Here is a 23,407-nt window from a genome sequence, read left to right as displayed (position 1 = left end):
TGACAGTACTGCTCAATCCAAAGTGTTCTCCTTTATGGATGGTTTCTCTGGCTATAACCAGATACGGATGTCACCTGAAGATAGAGAAAAAAGTTCTTTCATTACTCCGTGGGGAACATTCTGTTATAAAGTGATGCCGTTTGGTTTGATAAATGCTGGTGCAACGTATCAGAGAGGTATGACTACTCTGTTTCATGATATGATTCACAAAGAAATTGAAGTATATGTTGATGACATGATTGTGAAGTCAAGTGATGAAGAACAACATGTTGTGTATTTGAAAAAGATGTTTGAAAGATTAAGAAAGTACAAACTGCGGTTGAATCCCAACAAATGTACGTTCGGTGTAAGATCTGGAAAGCTGCTAGGCTTCATTGTCAGCCAAAGAGGCATTGAAGTTGATCCTGACAAAGTCCGAGCTATCAGAGAGATGTCGGCCCCTCAAACTGAAAAGCAAGTCAGAGGCTTCCTCGGGCGCCTGAATTACATTTCAAGATTTATATCTCACATGACTGCTACCTGTGGACCAATTTTCAAATTACTCAGAGAGAATCAGCCTGTTCTATGGAATGATGAATGCCAGGAAGCTTTTGATAGCATTAAAGAATACTTGTTGGAACCACCTATCCTTGTCCCGCCAGTGGAAGGAAGACCTTTGATTATGTATCTGTCAGTGTTAGATGAATCCATGGGTTGTGTTCTCGGTCAATAAGACGAGACTGGAAAGAAAGAGCATGCTATCTACTATCTGAGCAAGAAATTCACCGACTGTGAGACTCGGTATACATTGCTTGAAAAGACTTGTTGTGCTTTAGCTTGGGCTGCCAAACGCCTGCGTCATTATATGGTGAATCATACAACTTGGTTGATATCCCGAATGGATCCAATCAAGTACATCTTTGAAAAGCCTGCTGTTACTGGAAAGATTGCACGTTGGCAAATGTTGTTGTCTGAATATGACATTGTGTATAAAGCTCAGAAAGCAATCAAAGGAAGCATCCTTGCTGAGCATCTTGCTTGTCAACCTCTTGATGATTACCAACCAATTAAGTTTGAGTTCCCTGATGAAGAGATTATGTATCTGAAAGCAAAAGACTGTGAGGAACCGCTGATTGATGAAGGGCCGGATCCCAACAGTAAATGGGGGTTGGTATTTGATGGTGCTGTCAATGCTTATGGTAAAGGGATTGGGGCCATTATTGTAACTCTGCAGGGGCACCACATTCCTTTCACTGCTCGAATAACTTTTGAATGCACGAACAATATGGCTGAATATGAAGCGTGTATCTTGGGAATTGAAGAAGCCATTGATATGAGAATCAAACATCTTGACATCTACGGTGATTCCGCGCTTGTCATTAATCAGATAAAAGGTGACTGGGAGACTCATCATGAGAAGCTGATTCCTTACCGAGACTATGCAAGACGTTTGTTGACGTAATTTACAAAGGTTGAGCTGCACCATATCCCTCGGGATGAAAACCAGATGGCTGATGCTCTTGCTACTTTGTATTCCATGTTTCGTGTGAACCACTGGAATGACGTGCCCATAATCAAAGTGCAGCGTCTTGATAGACCCGCTCATGTGTTTACTATTGAAAAAGCACCTAGTCAGACTGACGAAGATGTGAATGATGGAAAACCTTGGTATTATAATATCAAACAGTTCTTGCAGAATCATGAATATCCACCTGGTGCTTCCAATAGGGATAAAAAGACCCTGAGGAGATGGGCTAGTAGATTCCTTCTGGACGGAGAAATCCTATACAAGAGGAACTATGATATGGTCTTGTTGAGATGTGTTGATGAACAAGAAGCTGAGAAATTGATGCATGATGTACATGATGGTACTTTTGGGACCCATGCCACGGGCCATACCATGTCAAGAAAACTGTTAAGAGCCGGCTATTACTGGATGACTATGGAGCGTGACTGCTACAAATATGCCAAGAGATGCCACAAATGTCAAATCTATGCTGACAAGATACATGTGCCTCCACATGCCCTCAATGTTATCTCTTCCCCATGGCCTTTCTCTATGTGGAGCATCGACATGATTGGAAGAATTGAACCAAAAGCTTCCAATGGTCATCGTTTCATTTTAGTGGCGATTGACTACTTCACCAAATGGGTTGAAGCTGCTTCCTATGCTAATGTGACCAAGCAAGTGGTAGTGAAGTTTATCAAGAATAACATCATCTGCCGATACGGTGTTCCCAGCAAGATCATCACTGACAATGGTTCCAATCTGAACAATAACATGATGCAAGCTTTATGTGAAGAATTCAAGATTGAACATCACAACTCTTCTCCTTATAGACCTCAGATGAATGGTGCAGTTGAGGCCGCTAACAAGAACATCAAGAAGATTGTTCAGAAGATGGTCACTACTTACAAAGACTGGCATGAGATGCTACCTTTTGCATTGTATGGTTACCATACTACAGTGCGCAGTTCAACCGGGGCAACCCCTTTTTCTCTGGTATATGGTATGGAAGCAGTTCTCCCTGTGGAAGTGGAGATTCCATCTCTTCGAGTGATCATGGAAGCAAAATTAACTGAGGCTGAATGGTGTCAAAGTCGGTATGATCAGTTGAATCTGATTGAAGAGAAACGCATGGATGTCATGGCTCATGGACAGCTGTATCAAGTGCGAATGAAGAATGCTTTTGACAAGAAAGTCCGGCCTCGTGAATTCAAGGAAGGCGAACTTGTACTGAAAAGAAGGATAAGTCAGCAACCCGACCCAAAGGGCAAGTGGACACCTAATTATGAAGGTCCTTATGTTGTCAAAAAGGCTTTCTCTGGTGGTGCTTTGATCCTTACACACATGGATGGTATTGAACTTCAGAATCCTATAAATGCCGATATAGTCAAGAAATACTTTGTCTAAAAATATGAAAAGAACAACGTGGTATGTCGAAAACCCGAAAGGGTGGCCTAGGCAAACATGCGCTTCCTGGTGGATCGAAAACCCGAAAGGGCGATCCAGGTAAAAGTTAGGGACAAAAAAATGAATATGAAAAAGCCGCTGAGGTTGTACGTAACTCAGGCAAAAATGAGCGTCTCGATGAGCCGAAAACCCGAAAGGGCGGTTCATGCAAAAATGAGATTGATAATGAAAGACAAGTAACTATATCTGGCAAATCACCACCACCCCTTGGGGCATCTGCAGCTGTCAAGGATCGTCTTCATCAGAAGCTTCTGTACTTGTGAATTCAAAATTTCTATGAAATGTAGCGGTCATCGTGTTCAATGTACCACCAACCAATAAAATTACCATTTTCCAAGCTTTGTAAATCCGTGGAGTTATGCCTTTGGCTGACTTTCACTCTTCTACATCAATTTGAGCCCTGTGCTTTTGTTTGAAACTCTATTTTCTTCCTATTTTCAATACTATGTACAAAATATTTTCTTTCTATTTGATATTGTCAACGTCTGAAACAAACATCTTTGAAAATTGAAAAACCTTTTTGTCTATTTTGAAAGCAAACCTGAGCAATAGGGTACATTCCAGTGAAACATGCATGAATAAATGGCAAGAATGAAAAACTGAATAAAAATGATGAAAAATGAAAATGAAAAGCTCGCTAAATCGAAAACCCGAAAGGGCGGTTTAGGCAAAAATGAGCACCCCGCTGATTGACAACATGTGACGGCAATTCAGGCAAAAATGGGGCAATGAAAAGAATTTATTCCTGGTGAATCGAAAACCCGAAAGGGCGGTTCAGGCAAAAATGGGATTGAAGAATGAAAAATGAAAGAATGAAAAATGATATGAAAAGCATTGGCCACAGATGTGAACATCCAATGTTTACCTAGCACTGACACGCCTAGCAATGGCGACCTGTATCGAAGAATCTTCCAAAGTTCCCTTTTCTGCAAGTTTTGTGTATGTGAAGTGATATATTGCCCTCAGCCATGGTTTTGATACGTCTCTCAACGACGGTATCTCCTAAGAGGATTTCCATGTGTATATGTTATAGCACGAGCCACTACGTGCCCAATCTTCCAATGTGTTGTCTGTCTCTGTGAAACTTCTCTGCCAAATTGTAAACCAATCATGCATTTCCAAGCATTCATACATGCATAATCATGCATTCTATGTACTCATGCATTTGATATTGTTATACCATACATACATGTTGCATTTCCAATCTCAATTTCAATTCAATTCAATCTCAACTTCCAATTCAATTCAATTTCAACTCTCAATTCAATGCTTATGTCTATGTCTATGTCTATGCCTATGTCTATGTCTCTGTTAAACTTTCAATACAATTCAATGCCTATGTCTCTTTCAATCTCAATTTTTCAATTTAATGTCTCTGCTAAAGTCTCTGATTATGTCTATGTGAAAACTCCTGTGAAATTTCTGTGAGCTAACGTTACTTGGCCATGTTTCTACCTGAAAATTTGATGTCTATGTTAAAATCTCTGTGAAAGTTCCTTCTGGGCCAACGATAATGGTCATGCCAATCTTCAAATCAAGTCAATGACAATTTACTTTCAACTTGTATCTTACTAAATCAGGCTCCCCAAGTATCTCGCTATATGTTTTGTTATTGGTCTAGTGGCTAGTTCGATCCAAAGAACAGCCTGTACCTGCTTATATGCCTGTGTTTCCGGTCAAACGACAAGTTCGATCCAAAGAACAGTTTGTACCCTGCTTATGTTTTGTTATCGGTCAAACAACAAGTTCGATCCAAAGAACAGTTTGCACCTGCCTGCATGTTGTGTTATTGATCAAGTAGCAAGTTCGATCCAAAGAACAGCTTGTATCTGCCTATATGTCTATGTTTCCGGTCAAGTGACAAGTTCGATCCAAAGAACAGCTTGTACATGTCTTGTGCTTCTATCCCCAATCAAGTAGCAAGTTCGATCCAAAGAACAACTTGTACTCACCTTTTGTTTGTATTACTTGGTCAAGTGGCTAGTTCGATCCAAAGAACAGCTTGTACCTTCCCGCTGTCCCCTGGTTTGTCTACCCTGTTAATGTCTACCTAGATCCCCAGTGATATGACATGCTCTGTAGACTCCAGTTGTTTGTCTTGCATTCATAATCAAAATGTTGCATGGCATTCATGTTTTTGCAAATGTGAGAGCGTATTTTTATGTCCAAAAACAGTGCAAATGTTAATATTTATGTATCTTCGTCCCGTCAAATCAAAGACTTTGTCTCTTGACCCTCCGGACGAAGAAACTTAAATAGGGGCAGCTGTTATACCCTAATTTTGGACCTAAAAAATACTTGCTTAAAATGTTTTTTCATCTCTGATATGTGCCTCTGACTCTTGAGAGATTACCAATTTGATATTGTTTTACCCTGATATTTCACCATGCTTTATCTGCATATGTTACTGTCTTTGTTTTGAAAATATTTTCAATTGTGATTTTGTCTGTGGTTTTCTTGCATTTCAAGCCATCCAAAAGGGTTTTCTTGCATTCCAAGTCATTTGAAGTTGTCTCTAACCAATTGCATCTTTCTCTGCATTTTATTTCAATGTTATTTGCAAAAATTCATAAAAAGGGCATTTTAGTCAATTCCTGTGTTCAAACTCATTTTAGTCCTTGAAAATTGTCTCTGTCTTTTTAATTTTTTTAAATAAATGCTTGCTTTAATTCCATGTTAAAATCCATTTCAAAAATTGCATTTGAGTCATTTTGAGTCAGTTTAGTCCCTAGGGGCATTTTGGTCATTTCACATGAAATTTTGACAGAGAGAGATTACTTTAAAGTACCTCATTTGGTAGTTGGTTCATTTTATTCCTTTTTTTGTTTTTTAATTGTTTCACTTTACGTTTTTTCCATTTTACCAATTTTATTCCAATTTTATTATTTTCATTTTAGTCCTTCAAAGTTTTAAAAAAAAATTGCATTCAAGTCCTTTTGGTCTTAAAATTGTTTTTCTTAGTCTTTTTCTTAATTGCAGAACCGTCCCTATTTGTGTCAAGTTTATTGTTTAGTCCTTTTTTAAATTGCAGTTTGGTCCTTGTTTCTAAAATAATTGCAGGACAGTCCTTTAATTTCCAAAAATTGCAGAAAGGTCCCAAGTCAGAATTTCAAGTCCAAGGCCGAGCCATTTTAGTCCAATACAGGTGTCAAAAGCTCATTGGATCAAAAATCACAACTGGCCTATAAATACAAGCCAACTCATCACATGTGTCAGAATCAATCAATAATCAGAAGCCACATCACACAAACACATAACCATTTTCTCTCTCTTGGCAGTTAGATCAAAATTCAGAAAAGCTCAAGAACACGAAGAACACATCGAAACCCTAATTTTCCAGAATGAAAAATTCAACCAAATTCTCAGGAATTAACAAGAGTTCTCAGTGATTCATTGCTGAATCTTCATCATCGAACCTGTTTCCTTCGCAATTCTGGTGCGAATTCATCACCAACGGTGACAAACTCAAGCACGATCACGAAGGAATCGAGTTTGAGAAGAAGAGGAATCGAAGAAGAAGAATCTAACCAGAGAAGACGAAGAGAAACATCACCGATTTATTTTCGGTTTCTAGAGACAACAAATCAAACACCAGAAGAATCAGAAGCAGTTACGAAGTTCTCCGGCGAAATCTTTGTTTGAATCTCCGATTAAGATAGGTAACATCACAAAACTTCTTTTCTTTTCTTTCAAAACATCAATGAAGGCGCGTGAGTGTGTCTAATCAACGAAACGATGTAGATCGGTGAGCTTCGAGAAGGTTTCTTTCGAAAAAGTTTTAAGATCTAAAAAAAAGGTTTGAAAACCGTAAAGTTTTTCTCCGATCCACAACGTTTCAGTGCTTGCATGTGATTTCTGGCTTTGGATTTGTGTTTAGGAGTAAAAATAGAATAGATTAGGGTTTGTTTTGTTTAAATCGGTGAAAGTTTCAACTTCGTCGGAATCTGGAAGTGACGGTGGTTTGGATGAAGATTCTGGCGGAATCATGAAGATTCCGGCCGATCTTCATCTTCTCTGACCTATTATTTCCAGAAACCGTCCAGAAAGAGAGAGAGTTGCAGAGCTTCTCTCACTAGGAGAGAAGTTAGAGAGAGAAAGAAGAAGAGGAAATGAACTGGACCGGTAGTCCTTTCCTTTTATAAGCCTTTGAACCGGTCTGGTTCATTTCCTGTTTACTCTTCCTTCGTTCTCCACCCTTAGATCTAGGTTTAGATGGAGCTGGATCAATCCAACGCTCCTGATGTGTTTGGATAGTCCAGATCCATGTTAACCTTGGGCTTGGCCTGTTTTTGTACTGGATTTCGTTTTTGCCTATTTTTTTTACTATTTTGACACTGTTTTTTGATAACTGAACCACTGCTATGTCAAAAACCTTGTGAAAAATTAATAAAAATTCCTATGTGCTTCTTGATATATTTGTGATGTTTTGTGATGATTTTACATGTTGAAAATTGACGAAAATTTGTGTGATATTTTCTTGCTTATGTGATATGTTAATTTTTTTTCTTTTTTTGTGAAATCTTGCATGCTCTTCAACTTAAATTTTGATACATGATGTTGAAACTTAATATGTGGATTTGGTGATGGATATGCCTCTGAGATTGTGGTTTTGCTACTGTTTGTGATTTGGTTTGCTAATTTCTTGTTTTACAAGTTATGTGAATACTTTAGTATGTGAATAAAGTGTAAATATGCCTAAGGATGTGTCATAATTTCTTGGCTTGATACTTGATTTAATTCCCATGTTAAGACTGAAATAAAACCCTTGAAAAATCGCCATGATGTGAGGATTAGAGGTCATGTATTTGCTTTATTGTTGTGATGAGTCCTTAGGTATATTTTGCTACTTTTTGTTAAGTCTTGCTACTTCTTTTGTGGTTAATTTTGGGTATTTTGCTATGCAATTTTTACTTGCCTATATTTCATTTTTATGCCTTATTCTACTAACATTTTCATCTCATGTTTCATACATTCCATAAGCATATTTCATCCTTCAGCTTCAGTTTTATTTCTTGCACTTTAATTCTTCATGCCAAGACTTAGCATGTAAAAACTTAGGGATTTTGTAATTTTCCTCATGCTTTTAATTTCTTGCAAGACCATAGAATGTAAACTAGGGCCAATGTAAAGGACAATGGACTCTAATGATGTACACCGACACAAGCACCGACACATGCACACACATCACATGGATACTTTAGATGAATGTTTAGGGAATGTATGCTTTAGATGTATGCTTAGGAATCACGATACTTAGAAAAATTCTCTTTTCCAAAAAATATGAACAACTTCACTCAAATAATTTTCCAAAGAAACCTTGGGATCAAAATCCCATTGAATTTTCCCTTTATTTTCTTAAACAAAAACCTTAATGAACTTTAATCATACTTAGACTTTTTTTTTTTTGCAAAATAACTAATTCCACCTCACATTTTCCAAAGTCTTATGCCCTTGAGGCCTCTCTCTCTTATTCTTCAAAATTCCATTTTCAAAATTAAAATCAACCAACAAAAACAAAAACTTTTTTGGAAGAGAACTACATGGAGTTTGATCCCTTAAAAGGGTATGTAGGCAAGAAGTCAAAACTTCTCCAAGTCCAATAAAACAAAAATTCAAACACATTCCTCTCCCTCCAATTCTTAAACTAGCAAACCCTTAGGTGTAAATAACATTTTCAAATAGCATTTAAAAATAAAGCGCGCGCGTAGAAAGAAAAGACGGTTCCTATAGGATACTATAGTCGTTATGGGTGCCTAACACCTTCCCATGACGAAAACAACTCCCGAACCTCGATTCTCAAGGGTTTTTTTTTTCTTATTTTTCCCTTCCCAAGAAAAAATGAGATATCAAAGGTTAAAAAGGTTCAAACTTAATCAATGTTTGACACCCGAAAAACCAAGATAAAACATCTGTCATCGCACAAACGAACCCGTGAGATATGTTCTCGTACCCACTAGTCATGAGGGGAGTCAGACCAGACATATTCACTTCATCCCAAAACCACTGATTTTGTTCCCCCGGTATAGGCAATGCCAAATTTTTAATGCTCCGCTTCTTCCTGTGCGAGATATCTTTCACCCTATGTCTTCTTCGAAACTGAAATACAAAAACAATACACAACAAACAACACCGTTAAATAAACAACAAGTAAAACAAACATTAAATATATGCTAACATAAATGTTAAGTCTAACATTAAATAAGTTAAATAATAACTAGAATAAGTTGTATAAATAGTAAAAGAAGTAAAATAAACACTGAGTAAGAATAGCATAGACATTTAACAACAACATTAATTATTTTAATTGAATTTCAAAACAAAAAAAGAAGTAAAATAAACATTAAATTATACTTACATCGGCATCAACCCATATCCTGCATGCCACATGTCCACCAAAGTTAGGTAAAAGCGTGAGATCAGAAGGCCCCCCTGCAAAGCCGTCCGGGCCGGCCTCGTACACCACCCTCAGCAACCCCTGAAAACGAGGCTCAAGCTGCTCATGCTGCTCAAGCTCATCATTCTGCTGAGGCTCCTCAATAACAGACGACTCCTCAAAAGCAGGCTCCTGCATAACAAACTGATATAGCTGAGGCTGAGGCTCCTGAAACTGATGCGCATGATCATGCGGCTGCTGATAGACCTCATAATGCTGCTGATACTGCGTCGGGTCCATAGTCTGGGATGGACCCGTCTGCGACGTTGACTCCCCTGCAACATCAACTCTAGCACGTCTCGTTCCCCCACCTCTCCCTCGACCAGCCATAGGAGGGCATAATGCTTCTTTCTCCCTCCGTGCACTACCAGTAGGGGCCATCCTCCCTGCCCTAAGTCTGTCACTCCTATCCTAATGCGGCTCAGGCGGTCTCTGAGACGTATTCCTCCGAGGCATATCTGCACAACATTTAACAAAACACAAATTCAATATACATTTTCACACGCACATTGTGTCATTTCCAACAATTCAACAACAACACTAAAATTCCAACAATGTCATTTCAATCTGTAAACTACCACATTGCAGTCAAACATGTTATAATCAAAATTAACAAACCATATGCTAACTAATTTGATAAGTCACAATCCAAAAAAGCAAAATAATTACCATTGAGACATTTTACCAAACACATGGTGTGCAGTTTTCAAACAACTACCTTAATCTAACAATTTGTAGACCCTAAACTACCACATTCTACTCAAAACAACTTCTAAACAACAATTCCTAAGTTAATTCGTCACTAACAATCATCAAAACTAACATGCAAGCCAAATATATAAAAACCTAAAAATGTCATATTTCTTCCAAAAAAACTAAAATTTCTACAAGTTAAATGCAATTAAGTAGGGTAATCATCACTTACTTGATAATGTGGGAGAAATTGGCTTTGAATGGCGCAAGAATGATGAAAATCGGGTATGGGGGGAAAAATTTCGAAGTTGGGAAGTTGGAGAAATGAGGGAAATGTGTTTCTGTGTTGCTGATATATGACTTAACTAACGCTGCGCAAGTTAACTCACGCATCGCATGTTAAGTCACGCATAATATATAACTTGCGCAAGTTAAGGTGCGCAGCTTGACTTAACTTGCGCAGGGGTAAAAATGGCAACGCTGCAGGGTGCGAGTGATTTGTGCTGGGTGGAGAGCAAAATTCGTAAAACACACGACCGTGTAATTGAATGGACAATCCAACACTCTTGTGCTATTTTTTTCATATTAAAATATCATATTCAAACCCGACAAAAATATATTTCACACGTTGCCACTAATTGGTTTGACAGCACATTCAAGTAAAACCAAACTCTTAAACAATAGAAACAAGGGGTAATTTTACCAAATAATAATAATAATAATTTTGGTTCATGAATGTATAATGAGTAGTCACAAAAATTCTTTAATGTATCAAAATTTTAAAATAGTTTCTGATTTTAGCGTCTGAAAGATATTTTTACTTACATAGTTTACAATCAAGACTAACAAGTGCATGGTTTATCGATGTAGTAATAAAAAGAGTATCATTCCAACAGGGAGTTGTTCAATTCAATTAACTTTTAGAGAATGATTAGAAGAAAATTCAGTTGAAAAAGGTTTGATTTTTAACGGAAGAAAATAATAATAAAAAGAGCTTTGGGATTATTGGTTTATCATAATGACGAATCCTTCACAAACAAACCCTAAACCTCTAACTTTGTATTTGATATACTTTCTAAAGACAAGTTTCTTTTTAACCTATCACATCTCCTCTCGGTCTCAGTGAGTGTGATCCTCTAACAAACACGCATATTCTCATGGTTGATTGTTATTAGAATCCTTGAAGAACGAAACTTTATGTGTCTCAAGGTTCACTAGACTATTCTCATATTTTGCAACCCTTGTCTAATTTTACTTGTTCCAATATTAAAACTTCATCTTTCGATCCTTCGCCTAATATTTGTGATGATGACTTAACGATTACTAATCCCTCCGCGTTCGCTTCCTAGCTTAGTAATTGTTAATTCATTATAAAAACGGTAAAATTAGATTAGAAAGTAGATGTATATAAAACTAGGGTTTATGGTTTGGTTTGATTAGGATTACGTCATTAGACTTATCCAACAATCCCAGGACAAGGAGAGTCTACTCACTCATGTTCATCGTAGACATAGAGAAGGAGAAGAAGAACATAAATAAAATAACAAGCAAGAAATAAAAGAAGAACTTTATTGAGAAAGACAATTGTCACTTATTGAATTCCAAGAATAAAGATGATTCTGTTTGTGATGGCTAGCTACTCTATTTATAGTTTACATTCGACTTAAAATCTAAGCAATTACATCACTAGAATGTTCCACAAGAAACTGCGGGCTTTTTGGTCAAACCTAAAATAGAGTAGCTTGAATTCTAAGCAAAAGCAGCAAAAAGCTGTCCTGGGAGGTGGCACGGCCGTGCCAATGCTAGCACAAGCCGTGCCAAGCTTCTGACTTGGGGGAGACGTATTTTTGTCTCCAAATCTTTGTATTTTTGCTCCGAATCAGCTCCAGACTCCTTTCTTTTGCTCCAAGACTCAATCCATCAAATATTTATTCCTGAAATATAATAATATGCAATTGAAGTAAAATAGTTCAAAAAGAAAATAATATTAAAATAAAATAAACTTAAATCTAATTAAAACGAAACTAAATATTATATAAAAATAACTATTTTTTTTGAGGGAATAAAAATAACTAATTATTGACTCATCAGAGACCAACATGACATTTACTGTTTACCGCAGTTGCCTCTAAAACAGAGATAAATGTAACTTTTGCCAATATACAAACATTTGAGCAAATTACAATTGTTTAGACGAATTTATGCATGTATCTCAATGCCACAATATATTTCAGTATAATTAAAGTAGTCAAAGGCTTCTTTAGTTGTGTGAATGAAGAAAAAATAACCAAAAGATCATCATTTGATTGTTCGTGTGATTCACGTGGATAGGTTGTCATACCAAGTAGCATTTTTCTTTTAAATATTATTTCCTTAAAAACACATGTAATTACACTATCTTATATTTACACTAATTCCTTATGTTTTGAATGGATTATTGATCTTCACATGTGACTTTTTAATTTAAACTTGAATAAAACAATGTTATTTTTCGATGAACATGTTAAACTTTTTTCCCCTCAAAATTTAAAATCTTTTGTTTATAAAAACAACTTTAAATTCCTCGGAAAAAAAAAAGCATAACGTTAGGGTTTTTTTTTTTTTTTTGTACTCGAAATTAGAAAAATCTCAAAAAAAATTTAGAATATTAAATATCGCAATGTAACTGCGTTATATCAGCCAACAACCAAAGATAAGTTTATATCAATCCTCAGTTTAAATAACTGCTCCAATCCATCTAACTCTTCTTGAAAGGATTAGTTTCATTAACAATATTAGCCGTTAAGATAAAAAGAGTTTCTTTTTTGAAAAAAAAAAAGTAAGGACTAATTTATTAACTGCTCCCAAGTTCTAACTATTTTGAGCAGAATTAATGTTATCTTTATTTTAGCAGACTTAGTGTTATATTTTAGCTGTATAATATCATATAATATAACAGTCACATTTGAATTTAGCTGTATAATATCATATAATATAACAGTCAAATTTAAAGAAAGAAAAAAAAAACGGTTATAACTAAAATTAATTAATATATTATATTCACAAACAAAATTAATTAACATATTATATAATAACTTGGTGTTCAATATTCATCGTAAGCATTGATCTTGAACCAAATCTCAAAAACGATCATGTCTAAGAATGAATCAATAGACGCTTTACCATTAGACTCAAATTCCACCATTGAACCTATTATCATTAATCATGATGGGAGTGTCACAAGGATCATGAAAATACCTAACACTGAACCTACACAAGACCCAAACAACATTGTTCTCACAAAAGATGTCCCACTTAACCCTATCTTCAACACTTGGATACGTTTGTTTCTACCTCGCATAGCACTTGACAATCCTAAAAAACTCCCTCTAATTGTTTACTATCATGGAGGTGGTTTTATATATTTTAGTGCTTCTTCAACGGACAACCATAACTTTTGTTTCAAATTAGCCGAAAAAATCGGCGTCATGGTTGCCTCCATCAACTACCGTCTCGCGCCTGAATCGCGTCTTCCTGCTGCCTATGACGACGCAGTTGAGGCGTTACATTGGTTGAGAACAACAAATGAGAAATGGGTGCAAGAATTTTGTGATATGTCAAATTGTTACCTTATGGGATCTAGTGCGGGAGGGAACATCGCATACCAAGCAGGTTTACGTTGTGCCACAACTGTTGATAAGTTTGATTTTGACGAACTAAAGATCAAAGGGTTGATATTGCATCAACCATTTTTTGGTGGCTCCCAAAGGACAAATTCAGAATTGAGACTCGAAAATGATCGTGCATTGCCTCTTAAGGCGAATGATCTAATGTGGGAGTTTGCATTGCCTGAGGGTGTAGGTAGGGACCATAAGTTTTGTAATCCGATGGTTGTGGATGAAGGAGATGATGAGTGTTTTGATGAAATCAAACGGTTAATATGGAAAATTCTTTTGACAGGTTGTTATGGAGATCCCTTAATTGATCGTCTGACTGAGTTTGGGAAGATGTTGAGAAGCAAAGGGGTTGATGTTGTGGAATACTTTGGGGAAGGTTTTCATGGGATGGAACTATTGGAGCCAAGCAAAGATGGACCACTGTTTGAACAAATAAGATATTTCATAAATCAATGTTGAAACAACATTCAAATCTAAAGTTCGTAATATATGTTACTTTGTTTCTTTTGGTTAATTTTTTTGTCCTCTTAGATTCGGTCAAAAAATAAGTAAAGTCTTAATCAACAATTGTTTCATATTGGGATCAAATTCAGATTCTCCTAAGCAATTTGTTATTGGTGAAATTCATTAACCGTACAACTGCCTGGTTCTTTTCTTGTTAATTTTGCCTGGTTCTTTTCTTGTTAATTTTCATTTATGACGAAACATGTTTAGTTCCTTTTTTTATGAACAAAATTATTAAAACAGGCGCAAGGGTAATGAAAACCCATTACAATGGTGAAGTTTAAACATTTTGAATCCAAGCAAGTGCACTCAACCACTGATTTGGATAAAAGAAAATTATTCAACTCTCCTCCGTACAAATAAACTACCACTATGATAAATGCTTGATTCGATCACTCACTTCAAATCAATTATCCACCTTTCCGTTGAAATTCTTTCTCTAAGTTAAAACCCAATTAGAGGATGCAAAAGATAACGAGAGAAAGAAGAAGAGAAAGACACAAATATTTACCATATTTTATCCTTCAATCTGAATTACGTACAGTCTCCTCACACTTGAGAGATTTTTCCACTATAATCGCACAAAATTGCAATTTACTTAGACACATAAGTCTAAGATTTCCTGCCTCTTGAGAGCTTCTACAATCAGAGTTTACAATAAGTTGAGGACTTCTAAGATATAAATTTTGTAAGAATTTTTCTTATTGCTTTTGTGTTTGAAATTTGATCAAAGTTTTTGTACAATTGAAAGCGTGTAGTGTGTTTTATCTTGGTTTTTCGGGTGTCAAACATTGATTAAGTTTGAACCTTTTTAACCTTTGATATCTCATTTTTTCTTGGGAAGGGAAAAATAAGAAAAACCCTTGAGAATCGAGGTCCGGGAGTTGTTTTCGTTACGGGAAGGTGTTAGGCACCCATAACGACTATAGTATCCTATAGGAACCGTCTTTATTTTCTACGCGCGCGCTTTATTTTTAAATGCTATTTGAAAGTGTTATTTACACCTAAGGGTTTGCTAGGTTAAGAATTGGAGGGAGAAGAATGTGTTTGAATTTTTGTTTTATTGGACTTGGAGAAGTTTTGACTTCTTGCCTACATACCCTTTTAAGGGATCAAACTCCATGTAGTTCTCTTCCAAAAAATGTTTTTGTTTTTGTTGGTTGATTTTAATTTTGAAAATGGAATTTTGAAGAATAAGAGAGGAAGGCCTCAAGGACATAAGATTTGGGAAATGTGAGGTGAAATTAGTTATTTTGCAAAATGAAGTCTAAGTATGATTAAAATTCATTAAGGTTTTTATTTAAGAAAATAAAGGGAAAATTCAATGGGATTTTGATCCCAAGGTTTCTTTGGAAAATTATTTGAGTGAAGTTGTTCATGTTTTTTGGAAAAGAGAATTTTTCTAAGTATCGTGATTCCTAAGCATACATCTAAAGCGTACATTCCCTAAGCATTCATCTAAAGTATCCATGTGACGTGTGTGCATGTGTCGGTGCTCGTGTCAGTGTACATCATTAGAGTCCATTGTCCTTTACATATGCCCTAGTTTACATGCTATGGTCTTGCAAGAATTTAAATTGCATAAAAGAAATTACAAAGTCCCTAAGTTTTACATGCTAAGCCTTGGCAAAACTTAAAGTGCAAGAAACAAGAAACTAAAAATATAAGATGGAGGATGAGATGCTCATGGATGAATGAAACATGAAATGAAAGGGTTAGTAGCATAAGACATAATAGGAATTGAAATAGAAGCAAGTAAAATAGCATAGTAAAGCAATGAAGCTTGACAAAGAAGTAACAAGTTCTTAGCACACAAAAATGGTGAAATGTGCCTAAACTTTGTCATAAAATTCACATAAACATAAGGCCTATAATTTTCATGCCATGACAATTTTCAAAGTGTTTTATTTCAACTATGACATGAAAGTTATAAGACAATATCAAACCAAGAATTATGACACATTTCAAGCACATTTCACACTTTGTTTTCACATAGAAATATTCACATGACTTGTGAAACAAGAAACTAACAAATCAAACCTCAAAACAGTAAAGAATAGCACCAAATCAGAGGCATACACATGGTAAACTCGCATATCAAGGATCAATAGATCATAGTGAGACTTTAGGATCAAGAACATGCAAAAAAAATCACAAAAAATTAACAAAAAGTAACACAAAAATCACAAGAAAGCTACACATATATTTTTATCAATTTTAACATGCCAAAATATCATAAGAAAAAAAGTTTTAAGTGTCAAAACTAATTGCAAGGAAGTTCACAAAATTTTAGAAGTTTTTAACAAAATTTTTATCAAGAAACGAAAAAGAATTGAATCAACAAGGAACAAATTATTTTCATGTATTTTTATCAAGATTAACATGTAAAACACATCAAAAATTATTGAAAATATCAAGAAAACATTGAACAATTTTTTTTAGGAATTTTATAGTACAAAAACAAGCATGCAGGGGTTCAAACAGCAAGAAAACAAGTATACATAGCAAGAAACCCAAGAAAAACAAAGAAACAGGCCCAAGCCCAAGGAAAAAACGGATCCAAATCACCAGGGAACTACAGGAGCCGTCAGATCGATCCAGATAGGTCAGACCTAGATCTGACGGTGAAGATTGAGAGAAGAGTGAACCAGGAGTGAACCAGACCGGTCCACTGGTTATATAAAGGCTTGAAACCGGTCTGGTTTCATTTCCCTTTCTCTTTTCTCTCTCTAAGTGTTTTTAGAGAGAGAAGCTCTGCAACTTCTCTCTTCTTCTCCGTTCATCTTCTCCGACGAACACAACGGCGGAGGTGCGGTGGTTCGCCGGTGGCGCCACCGCACCTGAACGTTTTCTGAAATTTTTTTACATCGTTGTGTTCGTCTTTGACTCCTCTTTATGATTCTGGAATTATTTTTGTGAAACTGTGATTAAAACGGAGTAGATCGGGGTTTTAAGCTTACGGTTTTTCAAGAACTTTTAGATTTTGAATCTTTTCACATATGTTTTCCAGAAAACACCGATCTACTTCGATCTAACTTCGTTGATGTGTTTAAAGAAAGACTGAGAAGTTTTACGTGTTTACCTGTGATTTAATTTGGAGATTCGAAGGAGAAGATGAAAGAAGCTTCTTGAATCTTTTCCCTGATCTTCTGGTGAATGCTTCGTTGTTGTTTCGAACTGAAAATGAATAGGTGAACACGTTCCTCTTCTTCTCTGGTTCAATTCGAATTCAATCCTTCTTCTTCTTTTCTTACCAAATCCTTCGTGATCGCGTTGGATTCGTCACCGTTGGTGATGGATCTACGCTAGAATTGCGAAGGTAAAAATTCGATGATGAAGATTCCTCAGAGAATCTCTGAGACTTTTTGTAAATTCGAACTAGTTTGGTGCAATAATTGTTGAATTGAGTTTGTTTGTGATGAGATTGATACGAATTTGTGATGAATTGGTGTGGATTTTGATTCTGGACAGTTAGGGTTTATGATTTGGGGATGAAGTTCTTCATGAACTTCATCGTGTTCTTGGTGATTTTTGGAAAACGGTTAGGGTTTGATTCTGTGGAGAAGAGAGAGAAATGGGATTGGTGTTTGTCGAGTTGGCACTGAATGAATGGTGATTCCCCTGTTGCATTGATTAGGTGGCCTTTATATAGGCTGCCTTGTGTACCACTGGACCAATAACAACTTGACACCTGGACTGGATTGAAAATGGCTCGGCCTTGGATTGTTTTGGACATAGGGACCTTTCTGCAAATTTAAAAACTAAAAGGACCAATCTGCAATTTTAAGAAAGGACTAAAGAAACAATTTTAAACAGTCAGGGGACTAAATTGAAAAAGACTTGAAAGGAAAACAAAATGGAAAAAGGACTAAAGTGCAATTAATCAAAAAGGACTAAAAAAAAATGAAAAAATTAATAAAATTGGCTAAAAAATGTAATTTTGAAAATAACGTAAAGTGAAAACAATAAGAAACACAAAATGGACTAAAATGAACCAACTACACAAATGAGGTACTTTAAAGTAACCTCTCTCTGTCAAAATTTTGTGTGAAATGACCAAAATACCCCTATGGACTAAAACGACTCAAAATGACTCAAATGCAATTTTTAAAATGGTTTTTAACAGGGAATTAAAGCAAGAGTTTATACAAGCAAATTAAGAAGACTCAGAGACAATTTTTTAGGGATTAAAAGGAGTTTTAACACAGGAAATGACTAAAATGCCCTCAGGGACTAAATTGGCCCAAAATGACTCAGATGCAATCTTTGAAATGGACTTTAACATGGAATAGAAACAAGGACTTATACAAACAAATTGAAAAAACTCAGAGACAAATTTCAAGGACTAGAATAAGTTTGAATGCAGGAAATGACTAAAATACCCTTTTTATGAATTTTGCAAATAACATTGAAATAAAATGCAGAGAAAGATGCAATTGATCAGAGACAATTTCACATAACTTGGAATGCAAGAAAGACCCTTTGGATGGTTTAAAATGCAAGAAAACATAGACAAAGTTACAATTGAAAAATTTTCAAAACAAAGGCAATAAAACATGCAGCTAACACATAGTAAAATATCAGGGTAAACAATACCAAATTGGCAATCTCAATAGTAATAGACACATATCAGAGATGGAAAAACATTTTGAGCAAGTATTTTTAGGTCCAAAATTAGGGTATAACATAGTGATGTATTTTTCATTAAATGCTCCAAGTCCTTTTATAAGAGATTTGAATAGAGGCTTTGTTCAAAGAGATTGTGAGCGCATCAAGAGCTTTCTTCTGGTTTGAAAACTTTTCCTTCAAGGGATAATTATGTTGAACAATACTTCAAAATTTCTTTTCTTCTTTTAGAATGATATGTTGCATTCTCTTTGTATTGTAAGAATTTTGTCCTTTTCTGGAACGTGTTCTTCATTTAATTCAGCAAGGACAAACCGTAATGCAGTACTTGGACAATGACGTTTCTTTAGAGGAATACAAAATTGGTCAGATGTTCTTCAGAGCGTTGATCATTGACTTTATCATTCAGAGCTTGTATTTAGATCAAAGCTTATCTTCATAACTTGATGCATACTGAACAAAGCTTTGACTTTTTGTTGAACATCTTCAATCAGAGCTTTGTCATGAAATTTTCATCTTGGGTACCAAATACACTATTGCATTCAGAGCTTGGTGTTTCAGAGCCAGCATTTTGATTTCAGAGTTTGAATTTAATTCTATGGTCTTGCACACTTGAATAAACTTTAAAGTACCTAATTATTCTTCTATACATTGTTATTATCGAAACCTTAGAGTTATTGTTCTAAAACTCACATGTCTTGATTCTAGTGGGGGGTGTTCAGAGATCATCCTACCAAGATTTCTGGGAATGGTTTGCTTTTAGTATTGGTACATCTTATGCTTTACAATTATGAGTGCTATTTTTTGCTATTGAAATATGGCTCCTGAGGAAGGATGGACTCATCTTTGGATAAAGTATGATACCTACTCACCAAACTTTTTTTTTAAAATGCCAAAAATTATTCCCTGGAGTTTACACATTACCTGGCATAATTGTTGCATATGATCAAAAACATGTCTTTCAATATCTCTCACATTTTCCAGGAAGGGAATTGTTGCTATGTAAAAATTGCTAATATTAGTTTTTTTTTTTTGAAAGGATTGCTAATATTAGTTGATATGTTTATAGTTACACCTTATGGGATAATATTCAAAATGCTATTGGGGAGGATTTTCATGGAAATAGGTTAGGATTAACCTGTATAGATTTTGTTGATTTGATGCTGAAATCTTTACTGTTTTACTTTGCACTCTTTTTTCCTACACCAATATTTTATCCATTTGGGTTTTCACGAGGAAGGTTTTTAATGGGGTAGAGATTATTATAGACCATGTGCGTTTCCTTGGCTAATTGTGTAGTCCCCAAGTTTGTACATTTTTTCCTTTATATTAATAAACTTTTTAAAAAGCTAGAAGATAATAGGTGGTAGGAAAAGTCTTTCATGGACACAAGCTCAAATAAATATCATTTAGGCACACTCACATAAAACTAACAAAATTAAATAAAAAGTATTCAGTCACACCAATTGATATATTATAATTGTTTCTTTTTAATTTTTGTATTGATTTTGTATGTGCGCCTAAATATTTTTATTTGGGTTTGTGCTTAACCAAATGTGCCTCTTAGATGGTAGCTATGAGGTGCCAATAATGTTGGAATGTCATGGCAATCACTTTTTTCATTCACTTTACTTCTTAAAAAGTAAATATTTTAAAGATCTAAATTACATGCACTATAGTGTATTGTGAGTATAATAAATTTTTATTATGAACTTTAAACATAAATTTTAGCTCATTTCAATGATTTGTTGATAACATATTAAATGTAGATAAAGAACTAATAACTGATTTACATAGCCATATAATACATTATTTATTATTATTGTATTTTATTATTGTAAATTACATGCACTATAGTGTATTGTGAGTATAATAAATTTTTATTATGAACTTTAAACATAAATTTTAGCTCATTTCAATGATTTGTTGATAACATATTAAATGTAGATAAAGAACTAATAACTGATTTACATAGCCATATAATACATTATTTATTATTATTGTATTTTATTATAAGTATATACTAACATTATTGTTTGTGATATATTCAATGTCCAATGAAGGTAAGAATATTTGCATATTAAAATAATACAATTTTGAACTTGTATATAAATTGAAAGAGCAAAGAAACATAAATAAAAACATGAAGTAAATTCTTAAAGTACAAACAATATTAAGTACTAAAATAAGAAAAAGACTGGTAATACTCTCTTTTCAACACTCTCTCAAACATTCATCCTCTTATTGAGTAAAATTAATGTATGTCTCACTGCTTTATGTGGGTTTCATTTTCGAAACATAAGACCCATATTGATTTAAACTAATTAGAGAGTGAGTATTAGGGAGAATGTTGCTAGCACTACTCCAAAAATAATTACCTATTTAATAATTCATTCTTCCCATACCAAAACATGACAAAAATTATCAATGCACTTGCAAACTAGAGGATATGATGCTGTTGGACATTCTTTGTCAGAAACGCATATAAAGGGAGCTGCTTTGTCAAATAAGAAAAAAGTAATGTTACTCGGTGATAATATTGTGTACAAGAAAAATTAAAAATTAAAAATTTTGCGAAAAATGGCATACTTTTGCTTGTTACGACGAGAAATAGAGAAATAAATATGACCCAAGAATAAACAAATACTAGAATGTGGACCATATTTTTCTTGTTTTACATGTAACAAATATAATTTTTCTATCACTTTATAAGAAAATATTTCATATTTTTTTTAACTTCAATAGTTTTTATCACTTAAGAGTTGCAAGAAGCCATTTATAAAATTACATTTCATTTAAAATGTGTCTAATCAAATGTGTCTAGTGTATCCTTTGTTAACGTCTCAATTAAAAATCTTGGTGATCATCTAAGGTCATTATGTTTTTATTTAACTTAATTATATATTGGAAACCTCTTGAAACAAAAACACTAGTTATGGATTTTAACTTAATTATATATTTTTAATAATATATATTGGAAACCTCTTGAAACAAAAACACTTGTTATGGATGATGAAAAAAAAAAGATTTTATAATTATAATGCATCAAAGAAGTTGATAACGGAGCATCATATGATAGTTTAGGCTATGTTTTTTGTATTTTTATTTTTTTTGCATTTTAAGACAAATAAGAAGTAATTTAGAGGAGTTGCTGATGGTTTGGGGAAAATATTGTATTATTTTCATTCGAGTCGACGTAATTCACTTTTATCCTAAATCATGCAACTCTAAAGGTGTTTTGAGTGTTTTGTAGTGAGGACTCGTGTAAATTGGCAAATCAATACATCATGTGAGAGATCAAGGATATGAAGTTTGAAAACCAATAGTTCTTAAAAGGTTTTTGAAGGCAATGCATATTAAAAAGAAAATTTATTTCAAAAGTTCTAAGGTATTTTTGAGGTATTTTTGAAGCTATATTATTTAAAATGGTTAAATTTAAATGGTCCTCTCCATACATCATAATTAAATGAAAAAATCTACTTTAAAAAAGAAGGAACCAGAACATAAAATAAAAAAGGGACTGCGTTGAAACATAAACTATAGATAAGTGAATATATAAACATAATTTATATTCACTACAAGAAATTTGCCATATAGCAACACACATCTTTAGTGACCGCAAAAAAAGGCGTTGGAATAGATAAAACATAGCAACTAAAATCTCATTCGGGCGTTGCTACAGGGTTGGAGGAAAAAAGGCTTCACATGTTTTCATCAAATATTCACATACCTCCAAAAGTTAGCGCTCAATTTTTCAGTCTCTTTTCAGTTTTTTTCCACCTATTCTTTCTCTCACACAACAAAATAAAACAAAACAAAACAAAAAAAATTAGTAATTTTCCTTTCTCCTTTCTCCTTTTGAAACCCAAAATCGTGAAACTATAATCAGTATTACTGAAACCCAAAATTTTCCTTTCTCCTTTCTCCGTCTCAATCTCCATTCTCTGTCTCCATTAAATTTCTCCTTTTCTCATCAAATTACTGAATCGTGAAACCCTTTTTTTACCGTGAAACTCAAACCCAAATCCTCCTTCGAATCCAACCACCCGATTCTGACTTCACCACCGAGCTCCACCGTTGAGCTTCACTCTTTCTTCATCGTCACCAACTTTGCAGTCTCCGATTGAATAGTGTCGTGAGACCCTCTCTCAGTTCCTTTCTAACCGTCGCTGTAAAACCATGTTCCGTTGTGGTTGCTGTGCCACATATGAACAAATCTCAGGTTCACTCTCTTTCTCCTTCCCTTTACATCTCTTGTTGCTTATTTGATTTATTTAGTAAAACTGATGTATAATAAGCATTTAGAAATTTTGAATTACACTAATAAATCTATAATAAACATTTAGAAATTTTGAATTAGGAAATAGGCGTGTGTACAATATGGATATATTGAAGTTTTTAAAACTGAGAAATTCAATTCAAGACCAGTTTTGAGGAAAACATAAATATGATTGTCCCTCATGTGTTTGCTTCATTTGGCTGCTGATTACAAATTTTCATTGTTGCAGATTTTTCTATCACAGTGATCTCTGGTGGTTTCCC

At 34.6% G+C, this 23,407-nt stretch overlaps 1 long non-coding RNA gene and 1 pseudogene across 1 annotated transcript; one reads left to right on the top strand and one right to left on the bottom strand.

Annotated features, from left to right (window-relative positions):
* The first annotated feature begins 13,184 nt into the window (after positions 1-13,184).
* LOC146916561 (carboxylesterase 1 pseudogene) lies at positions 13,185-14,239 on the top strand (annotated as a pseudogene).
* Positions 14,240-20,918: 6,679 nt separating this feature from the next.
* Positions 20,919-21,577, bottom strand: LOC146916560 (uncharacterized). The gene is made up of 2 exons (XR_015013909.1): positions 21,455-21,577; positions 20,919-21,359 (listed from the first exon to the last, which is right to left on the bottom strand). It is a non-coding gene; the product is annotated as an uncharacterized LOC146916560 (long non-coding RNA).
* Between the last annotated feature and the right edge of the window lie 1,830 nt (positions 21,578-23,407).

Source organism: Medicago sativa, chromosome 6, assembly GCF_051527215.1.
Source record: "Medicago sativa cultivar Bolivia chromosome 6, Bolivia_mono, whole genome shotgun sequence".
NCBI lineage: Eukaryota > Viridiplantae > Streptophyta > Magnoliopsida > Fabales > Fabaceae > Medicago > Medicago sativa.
Note: the sequence above shows the minus strand (reverse complement) of the source record. Positions and strands in the feature narration are given on the sequence as shown.